This window comes from Vicugna pacos, chromosome 2 (genome assembly GCF_048564905.1).
Source record: "Vicugna pacos chromosome 2, VicPac4, whole genome shotgun sequence".
Taxonomy (NCBI): Eukaryota; Metazoa; Chordata; class Mammalia; order Artiodactyla; family Camelidae; genus Vicugna; species Vicugna pacos.
The window spans coordinates 111,890,917-111,901,981 of record NC_132988.1 but is presented as its reverse complement, the minus strand read 5'-3'; the positions used below and the strand labels follow the sequence as shown (position 1 = coordinate 111,901,981).

General features: G+C 43.3%; 1 long non-coding RNA gene across 1 annotated transcript; it reads right to left on the bottom strand.

Annotated features, from left to right (window-relative positions):
- Positions 1 to 1,478: 1,478 nt before the first annotated feature.
- Positions 1,479 to 8,542, bottom strand: LOC140700602 (uncharacterized). Its single transcript, XR_012079031.1, has 5 exons — positions 8,381 to 8,542; positions 6,578 to 6,816; positions 4,808 to 5,029; positions 2,716 to 3,061; positions 1,479 to 2,097 (listed from the first exon to the last, which is right to left on the bottom strand). It is a non-coding gene; the product is annotated as an uncharacterized lncRNA (long non-coding RNA).
- Between the last annotated feature and the right edge of the window lie 2,523 nt (positions 8,543 to 11,065).

Sequence of the window (11,065 nt, the reverse complement as noted above, 5' to 3'; positions counted from 1 at the left end):
AAATCTTACACAGAGTGCAAATATGCAAACTATATCTAAAACTCGAGGGGCACGCTAGTATAAATATGATCTATTTGTTTAAACTCAGAACTGATATTTAAAAACAATGGAATCAATGAGTCATTTCTAATTAACATAAGAAAACTAAAGTTGAGGGCACAGACAACAGTTATGGTCTTCTGTAAGCTTCAGAATTTCACGTATTTTTGAATTTTGTTTTTGTGGCCCAGAATTGAACAAACCCCTTTTCTACACAGATTCGCACCTGCAGAGGACTGGCATTTCCTAAGCAGCTCATCTTGGAATCTTGGCATCCTCATTCTTCAGTAAAACTAGCCCAAATATTATAAAGCTGCATTGCTATTAATATTTAACCATGACTCTACATTCTTCATCCTAAAGTTAAATGTCCAGGTCAGATCAGTAGCCCTGAAGATGGACAGTCATCTGAGAAATTGCCTAGGTTGGGATTGTTGTCAAGATTCCAGGTCGTGCATTTCAACTTCCCTTGCTCAACATCTAATCATGTAAAGGTGCACAATATAAGGCTTCCAATATATACGATTTTACGTGAGAGGAACTGATTGAGCCTGAATTTTAAAAAAAAGAAACAAACAAATAAACAAAAAATAAGAGGCTTTCCAAACCAAAGCTACATTCCAAAAGCATTCCAAAAACAGATACATTAAGGTATCGAGAAAGCTTTACTATAAATCCTTCCCCCAAATTAGATAATCCAGCAACTCAGATTAACTCACTGATGACTAAAGCCATCAATGAGTTAAAATGTAATCTGTAAGGCATTTAAATGTGTGTTGTTTTATATAGACAGTTGAACAGTAGTTTTAAAATGTGTAAGAAAAATAATTTAGAAATACTTTAAGAATTCCTTAAGTATTTTTTCAAAATTACCCTCTACTCCCCTGGTTTCCCACAAGTTCTCCAAGCTGCTATCACACACAAGCCCAAGAATAAACAGGAGACGCAGGCAAGCCTGCTGTACAGGGCAGCTCAGAGCACACGAGCTCTATTGCATAATCAGGTCCTGAACAGTCTGGTGAGGAGCCTTCCATCACACAAGGAGCCAAATGCATGCAGAGGTGAGGGTCCATGATCTCTTGGAGGGTAAAGTCTGGATTCCTTAGTTAAAAGCAGTTACTGAGCACTGCCCATTGCTACCTATTGTTTTAGGGGCATTTAGAGACGTTCCAGTGAACAGAATAAAAAATGTTCCCTTTGCTCATTGCTCAGTGTGCAAATTCTAGTTGGAGGACCAGTGATTAAAGTCTAGGAGGGCAAGTACAAAGAGAAGATACAATAAAACACACACACACACACACACACACACACACACACACCCAAACTGGTAGAAAAAAATAACAAATCAGGCAAAGATGGGTGCTGGGGAGAATGAAAAGAGGATGCCAGGCAGTTGGAGGCCTCTTAGAGAATGTGATGTTCAAGTTTTTACACACACATACATGCATCTTTTTATTATGCATTTTTTAAGCACACACAAAGGTCAAGGAATAATACAGTGAATCCCCATGTTTTCATTACCCAGCTTCAATAGTTATCAACGTTTCAACAACCCCATTTCTTTTATTTCCTATACTTTGCTGTTGTTGTTAGAGTATTTTAAAGCAAATTGAAGACATCAGCAGCAGGGGTGTCCATCAGAAAGGCCACTCGTGGTCATTTGGCCAGTGAAGTCAAGGAAAAGGGTGTGTGGGTGGTGGATACCTGCTATGGAACTTGGACTTCACTGTTGGGACCTGGTAGACACTCAAGGGTTGCAAGTATAGTGGTAATGGGACTGGATCTGTTGGTGACATGAAGTGACTCTCCAGATGTTACACACATGATGCGGTTTCAGGTTGCTCAAAAGACCCTCTGTCTTTCTTTTATGCCTTTTCCTACATCTGGTTGTCTTACCTTCCTGCTCCGACCTGCACCTCGTGTCAGACCCTTCTCTCTTAGCCCCTGAGGTGGTCATACGACCCAAGATCTGCCATCATTTTCTGTCTTTTGGGAATTTGAAGACACACAGATATGGCGGAGATGGACAGCAGTTAAAGCTGGATTTTCTGGTAGCGGCTGTGGGAGAGAAGGTTCACCTGTTCTGAGTTACCAGGCCCCCTGGGCCACCCTGATTCATGTTTTTGCTGAGGTTTGATTGTTGATCCTCATTTCCCCAGTGTTTCCCTGGTATTCTCCAAATGCTGAAGTCAGTTAGAGTTCATTTCTGTTATTTGTCGTCAACCCTTGGTGTAAGCACCCTCAAACCTAACCCTTAATCTCTCCCCTACAAATGGCTAATGGCTTAACTCTGTAGTCTATTAGTTAGCTTCTATCACTTACTGGTAAGCTATGACTAGGCAGAAAAGACTGTGGATTTTTGTAAGTCATTTACATGTTAGTATGAATTATTACTAACCCTCTAATACAGGAGTAACTTGAAAGTGGTGAAAGACAATAGCATAAAGGATAGGGAGGGTATAACACTGGGCAAGAAGGAGGAAATGGAGGTTCTAGAAAGCCCACTTAACAGATTTCAGAGTTTCTTTATGTTAATCCTATTTTCCTCATACTCTCCCCTCCCTTATTTCCTCATTCCTGACAACTCCAGGTCTTTTCAGTACTTACAGACATCTCTAAGAAATTCTGGAGCCTACTGGTGGTCACTAAGAGAGGGCTACATTTCAAATAACTTACCCTCTCCCATGCATAGGGTCACACTTCTCATGCTGAGTACGTCCCTGTAGATGGACACTCCCAGGTGCAGAAAGTCTGCAGTCCCTCCTGACGTCAATTCCTTTGAGGGTTAGTGCTCACACAGAGCTAAGTCCGACTTCTTGGAAGAGTCACTTATTAGCTCTAAGTTTTTCTTCTGAAATAGGGCTGCTCTATCATCTTCATTTAGCCTCTCAAACATTTGGAAAAAGCAGTCAAGAAAGCTTAAAGATTTCTCTGAGCAAAACGTATCCAGCTCTCACAAGGCACACTGCTGCATTTGTTGGTGAGCTCCCCGGGCTGGGTGATTTCCTCTTCTTGTCATTGTCTGTTTGCAAACAAAAGACCAAGAGTTGGACACAGAGCAAACTTCAGGTAAGGTTTAATCAATGGGAACTGAAGCAGACCTATCACTTCCTTTGATCCGGAAATTACACTCCCAGTATTACTGCCTGTTTCGGTAGCTCTCTTAATAGCTGTTTTGTTGTACGCTCAGTTTATCCACATGAGAAGCAATTACAGAGTTAAGAATGGAAAGCAGATAGAAAGACGTCACAGAGGCTCATCTGCTTTGCTAGGGTATTGTGGCTTTTATCTGTAGGTGGTGGAGAGCATGCTCTGTAGCTAGACTGGGTCTTGCATTTCCTAAATGCTTCATTTCCAATTGAATGTTTTGAACCAAAATAGAGGACTTTTCTTTTGCCCCGCCTGTGCGCTGGGGTGGGGGTGCCCCCTGTGAGTTTGACCTTGAAGAAACTCCCCACCAGGGAAAGGCTGGATCATAATTAATACTTTCTTGGTCCATCCAAGGAGATTTCCATTTCTTAAATATAAGCAATATATATAAATATATTAAAACTAAATATATATATTTAAGATACATATATATATATATATATATATATATATATTCATTCATTCACTCTTTAACTAAAAAAGAAGCTCAAAACAGAAAATCTTGCATTTCTCCGTGTCCATAATGCCGATTTCACCTTGGCTTTTCTCTCTCAAGATCGTGTTGAATGTCCATGCTATCCTTTACTCTCTTACCACTTCCTCTCAGGTTCATTTCATCTTCAGATTTTCCCCTAAACTTTCCCTATTTTTCCCAAGGCAGAGGAATCTGGCACAGTTTAAATGCTTCAGAAATAAATAAATGTGGAGGACGACTTTGGAATCTCCCTGGCCATGGAATTAATGGGATTTGAATCAAGTTACCAAGATTTCAAGGGGCAGAGGGATTCTGGATGATAAGTGGGTTCCCCTCAGGAAATGTGACCTCAAACAGAAGTGCAAAGACCGGCTGATCTGCACCCTCCTGCTGGGAGACAATGAACCTCCTGAGGCTGTGGAAGCGAGAAAGAGTCCCAAGTGCGGAGGCAGAATGAAGGAATAAGGAAGTCAGATGGTGCTATTCCTAAGTTCCCAGCTCTGCTATCACGCTCAGTCCAGCAAGAAGCCAACGGAAATTCAGCATTCTCCCCATGCCGATGACATCTTTTACTGTCATGGATTAAGAACAGCCTCCAAAGATAGCTGCTCTGTTATCTGTTATTGCCAAGCTGAACAGCCTAAAGTCATCTACTCTAAAACCAAAATCCTTTTTTGGTTTTTTAATGGTCTAGTAAGACCTGTTAAGGAAATTCTCCAGGCTAAGATGACAGCATTCGTACACTATGGAATTTGGAAACTACTCTTGGGCCAGTGTGGGGAGCTTTGTGTGGGTCCTCAGCCCTCTCTCAACCACATCAATGCCGCTTTTATGTGTTCTCTATATGATTATTTCTGCATTGAATTTTACCTAAATAATGGGTTCTACATTTTAAAAAGGGCTCAAAAACATCTGTTCCTTGGTACTTTGAGAACTTGATCTATTTCCTATTTATTTATCTTTAGATGGGAGCAGAGAAAGATAGATTATTTAAGGAACATATTGACTCTGTCCATAGATATTCTCCTGAATCACCTGCAGGTAGATGTGATGTGGTCATTTGTATGTGTTAATTGCAAACATACTTAACAAGAAGGAGCATTCACTGGCTTATGTCATTGTAAAGAGCAAAGGGTTGCTTACTTCAGGCATGGCTGGATCCACGTGCTCAAAAAACTATCATCAAGCAGTCACCTCTGTTTTCATTCAGCTGTGCTTTCTTTTATCTTGGCTTCTTAATTAATTAGGTTCAGGTGACCAATTTTAAATTAATCACTTTGTTCAGAAGATGGAGAATGCTGACTGGCCAACCTGGTCACATGTCCACATCTGCGGGAAGGCCAATAGATAGGGAAAGGGCAACCTCTAAAAAGAAATGGAAGGATCTGTTACCAGAGTGAAAGGAAAAGAATGTTGGATGGACAAAATGGTAACATTTAATCATTCCATTAGAATAGAAGAGAAATCCCAGAAACCAAGGCACACGTATATAGAATCTAATATAAGGGTGGGGGTGGGGTGGCAGATCAGTGGAGAGATATGCTACTTCTCAAAGGATGCTGGTAAAATGGCCACTGCTATTGGGAGAAAAAGAGGTGAAACTGGATCACTACCTGACACCATACCAAAAATGGATTTCGGATGAATTAGAGACCCACTGTCATTATAAAAGCTTTCAGACTGTTATGTAATATAGTGAAGACTATCCTTCTCACATTAGGGGGAAAAATTTAAAGGTAAAAAAGGACTAATTTTAAGAGACTGGCAAATTTGAGAACACTATAATTATGAAATTCTGTTGATAAAAAAATAGACATGTAAAGGAAAACAAAGAGTCAAACTATAAACTGGAATATATATACCACATACACCAGACAAATGATTAGCATAAAAACACAAAATATCAAAACATATAAAGAACTCTTACCATGCAATGACAATACGATAAATTGGCAAGAAAAAAAAGGCAAAAGACATGGAATAGCATATTACGAACATAAAGCATGTATGTGATAAACTTACGAAGAGTTGCTCAACCTCATTGGTAATCTGTTAAATGCAAATCAAGCTCCTAATGAGATGTGATTTTTATACTCACATAATTCACAAAATTTAAAAGTCTAACAATACTAAGTGTTGGTAAGAATGTGGAGCAACAAGAATGCATATACACTGCTAGTGGGGCTATGAATTGGTATAATCATTCTGTAAAACACTTTGGCATTATGATGCAGAGTTGAGCATCCATATCTCTTATGAAGGAGCTTTTGCACTGCTAGGTGTGTCCCTAAATGAATCTCTTATGTCTGTGTGTGAGCAGACATCACAAGATGCTCACAACAGTGCTGATTTTAATAGCGATCGAGAGACAACCCAAATGCATATTGACAGGAAAATGGATGCATAAACTTAGACGATGGAATATTATCTCGCAGTGGAAATGGTTGGATGAGGCCACGCACAACAACATGGATGGATCTTAGTGACATAATGTTCAGTGAAGACCTCATACAGCACGGCATCCTTTCAATACAATTCAATCACCACTGGAACCAAGATCTATCTCTTTTAGGCATACATATACATGTGATAAAACTGTATTAAAAAAAAAAAGGAAATGACAAGTGTGAACTATAGGACAGTGGTTGCTTCAGGGTGAGAAGGACGGGGGAATGAACAGGTGGGAAGCACAACTGTAAGTGTAAGAAGTTCAGCTCTGAGCTGCCCTTTCCTGCTCTGGGTCTTAATGTCCTAATCTCTGAGAGGAGGGGGTTCAACTGGCGTGGTTTTCAGAGCCCTTCCATCTGGAATAATCTCTGATTCTAGGGCCAGTGATGCAGATTTATATGCTGAACTCCTACCATCAAATGTGTAGAAAGAAAAACCATTCTCCTCTGTTGATATGAAACTCACCTGGCCCTTGGCTAGTCGAGCGGAAGTGGAGGGCGAGGCACATAGTGAGAGTCTGCATGTGGAATGTGCTTTTCTCGGTGGTTTTCTGTACGTAAGATCTGGGCTGTGATGGGGCAGTTTTGCTTCCCTCGACAGGTACATCTGGCCAGCATCCAAGATTGGCTACTGGATCCTCACTGTGTCCAGCGTGGCCGGTTCCCAGTTTCAAATGCTTCTTTGAATTGCCCAGGCCTTGGGGACTAAAACAGAATTTTATTTTAAGCCATTGTTACGCCGACAGCAGAAGCGTTCCTCACTTTGAAATGCCTAGTGACGACTGGTTTTATTTTTATACCCACCATTTCCTTGCAAAGAAATTAAACAAATAAACAGATGCCTCTCTCTCTCCCTCCTTCCCTCTCTTTTTTGGCGTGGGGCCACAGACAATACAGCGCTTTCTGCACCATCTGCTGGCTCTGTAAAGGTAATTAACAAATGCACACTATTCCCAGATAAGCCTGGTTTATAAAGGACAGATCACACCAGGCAAACGGGCAGGGAACAAAATAAGACCATGGCAGGCATGCTAGGCCGTTGCAGTCCCGGTCCCCACTGGATGTGTTGTAACAGCCGCTTGTCAAATTTTAACTCCTGAAAATGAATTCAAACGGATTTAACTAAGGAAATTGAATTTCACTCCTGCTGGGAGGCCCTACAGAAGGGGAGAGGACAATTTCAGGGTGTCCGGTATTTTTGTCGCTCAGATCTTATTGTCTGTCTCTATTTGTTGTAATGGTCTTAAGAAGGAGAAATAAAAACAGACGACGGCAAAAGTTCAAGATACAACATCGTGTAGGACACTGAACGTGGCTTTGGAGGCAGGCAGATTCTGACGCTCACCGTCTGATTGTCCACGTGTCACGTGGCCCTGCTGAGCCTTGTTCTCACACCTGTAAGCTCGGGACAATAGTGATACGAACAGAGGTTCATTGTGACAATGAGTGAGTCCATGAATTCGAGTCAGGAGCCTCGTCCGGTGACTGGCCAGTGCCAAGCCCACGGTGAGTAGGAGCTGCCGTCAATATTTTCATATTTTCGTTATCAGGTGAGGCTCTGTGACAGGTGGCAGAGTCCATTCTCAGTGGTGGGGGACAAATACCCCTTCTACCAAGGGGCAGAAGCACTGCATGTAAAATGAGGGACCAGAGGAGTCGACCTTAACAAAAAACATAAGAAGCCAAAAGATGTGTTTAGGGTCAGAAGCTACAATTACAGCCTATACATATTCAAAATACCTAAAAACCAACAAAGTAAGTGCTCATTTGGACGAAGATTGAGGGGTTGGAGTAGGGAGGCATGTGGTGGAAATTTTAAAAGTGGGGGAAAAAAAAAGATGGGTCTCAGTAAGACTAAAATAAGAGTCAAGGAAATAGAGAACCATCTTCCTAGGAGTGAGGAATTCTTCAGTATGCTCAAAGTTAGGTGGGGCCAAACAGGAGCTGGTTCTGTAATCTTCCAGAGGCTCCTGGAAGATACAGAGCGTGTGATGGTGATGACCACTCCTTTGTGTTCTTTGCCTCTGACTGGCCAAGTCAGGGGTCAAGGAACCTGCTGCTGGTTGCCCGGAGAAAAGCACCCCAGATAACTCTGTTTGATAGGAGTCCCGGGGCTGCTCGAGGCAAAGTCAGAAAGTTGGTGTTTTGCTTTCCTCTGGCAACAAAAGATGCCCCTGGTCAGTGCAATTATGTCCACAGCCCCCTCCCTGATGGCTGGCGCATGATCTTTCTGGAGGGAAAGAGCCTTGGTAAATATCGAATCACTCACACTTGCTGCTTATGCCAAGTTTCTTAAACTGTCCAGGTGCTGAGGGACACCTGGCACATTGCCACATGAGCCACCAGCCAGCAGCCCAAACTGGAGAACAAAAGATGCCAGCATCCATCCGCCCAGGGTTTGTTTAAGAGATTCTGTCTTCTTCCTACTCAAGAGCCTTCAATGTTGACATTCTCCCGGGCGACAGCTGAGAATTCAGAGCACAGTGACCTAAATGCATCTAATTCTTCCTTTGAAATCCTTTGAAATCCCACCTCTTCTGTGATGTGGTCCTCAAGACCATGACCAACCATAGACAAATGCTCCTCCCCTTGTCCCTTCTCATGTCAGGGTCATCCTGCTGTCACTGTTCCTCAGATCAACTTCCTCATGATAAAAGTAACCATTATGGTAGACAATACAGGGGTGGGTCGGTTAACAGGGCATGAGATGGCTCAGAGAGGCTTCCTGTAAGAGGAAACCCTCAATTCTGAGTCAAGAGTAGGGTTTTCCTAGATAGGGAGCAGGGGAGAATGGAATTCCAGCATGGCAACTAGAGGAAGACTTGATGGGTGGGCTCATCCAGGTGGTCCTGTTTGCTCGGCTGGAGTATTCAGGGGGTCACTGAAAGAAGCTTGCAAAGCTAAGACTGGAAAGGGCTTTGCATGGCATGTCTAGGAATTTAGATCTTGTCTTGTAGACAAAGAAAGCAATTTAGAGTTTTAAACAGTGATGACACGATTATATCTGTGTTTGGGAAGGCTCACTCTAGTGGCCATGGAGATGGAAAGTCACAAGGGGGATCAGGGTATTGATAATTTTAAATCATCTCTGTGAGAAATGATGGGAGCCTGAAATAAAGCAGCTCTGTGGGCGGGGGGAGTGGGAAGCAGACGTGAGGGGAGGGGGATTTGCTGGTTGGAAGGCTGGTAGGCAGAAGAAAGGTCTCTGGGCATGTGATCATGATTAGAATTCTGATGGTGCCACTTCATAGCTGGGTGATCTTGGGCACATTTCTCTTGATGAGCTCTGTTTTTAAAATCTCTGAGACAATATTGCTTTGAAGATTAAACAGAATAAACAAGGTAAGGAAACTAGCCAGTGCCTCGCCTATAGAAAGTGCCCACGTGGTAGCATCACTAGTACCGAGGACAAGGAGGGAGGAATCTCAGGTGACAGATGACACGCACATCCAGGCTGCCCATCACAATATTGCTCAGACCTGGAATTCCTCTATCAGTGAGGGAGATATGTAAGGACAGACTTTTCTCATCCACTCTTGTACTTTCAGTGCCTAGGTTGGTGCCCTATACACGTTTTTTCATGTTCATGTAATTATTGAATTTAATCAGGTCTCCTTTGGAGTGGAGACAGGAGGAGGGAAGTATCGGGGTGGCAAATTTAGTGCTTGGACAATGATTTTGCACTTTTCACAAACACACACTCACTTGATGACACAGCAGATCCGCTCAAGAAGATGGAGCTGTATTCTCTGGATTTTACAACGGGATCTGAAGTTCTCCGGGGTGAGGCAGTTGTGCGAGTTTGTTCCTGAGTAGTAGCAAGGCTGGGAGAGTTGCTTTGAATCCAGCATGCTGCTTCCTGGGACAGGCACCCCCGGGCTCAGCCTGCTGCAGCTCAGGGCATCCTCAGAGGAGGCGGTAGCTTCATTAACCGTGTTCTTATGGGCATCCCCTCCCTCCCGAGTGGACCTGGCTGCTGTTGGCAGAGCCGTCAGATGCTGACATTTGAATTGGAGATTTGAATGGAAATCAGGATGGGAGTTTCCGGAGTACACAGGCCAAGAGTGGCCAACATCAGAACTTTTTTTATCACCCCTTTATCTTATCATGGATAAGACACTGCTGAGATCTGCAACAATAAATGACAAGGACTATATGACAGCCTAGGCCCCTTTCCACCCCCTTCCGCAGTTTCCTTTCCTGTTCCCACCCCTGAAATGGTATTCTAGTATGTACGGGACAAGTCCACTGGCAATGGAGAGCTCCCCTGGCCCCACCTTCCTCTTCTTTCCCTCATCTGCACCCGCACCTTCACAGGCACCTTCTCCTGTGACCAAAATCTGGATGACCTTGGACTCTTCTGCTCCGGAGACCTTGCCTGTGCCTCCAATGCTGTCCTCCGGGGTCAGGTGAACTTGAGTTCAAGCCCACGCTCTGTAATTAATCGGCTCTGTGCTCTCGGGCAGGTTTGCACAACTTCCCTGAGCCTCAGTCTGTTCCTCTTCACCAAGGAGATAATAATCCCTTCTTTGCAGACTTGGGCCAAGAATGAAATAAGCCAACGTAGGCCAGGGGCTGGCACATACCAAGCACTCAGTGCTATGGACCCCGCCCTCCAAGGTCAGTTCAAGACCAGCCTCCTCCATACCCCTGGTCAGCACACAAAGCAGTCTCAGTCCCTTGTACCTCCTAGAAAAATGATGACAGCTGAGATTTCCTGAGTATTGATTCTGGACCCAGTACTGTTTCCACGGATGGTCTCAGCTGACTGTACCACAACCTGTGAAGTTAGCATCCTTACTACCTGGATGTTACAGTCTTAGAAACCAAGACAAAGCAAGATGCAGCAATTTGCCTAGGGTCCGGCTGCTAAGTGGGGACAGTGGATTCCAACCCAGGCATTCTAGTGCAGGACCAGCCTCTTTTTTTTTTTAATTCCCTTAGTTTTTAATAT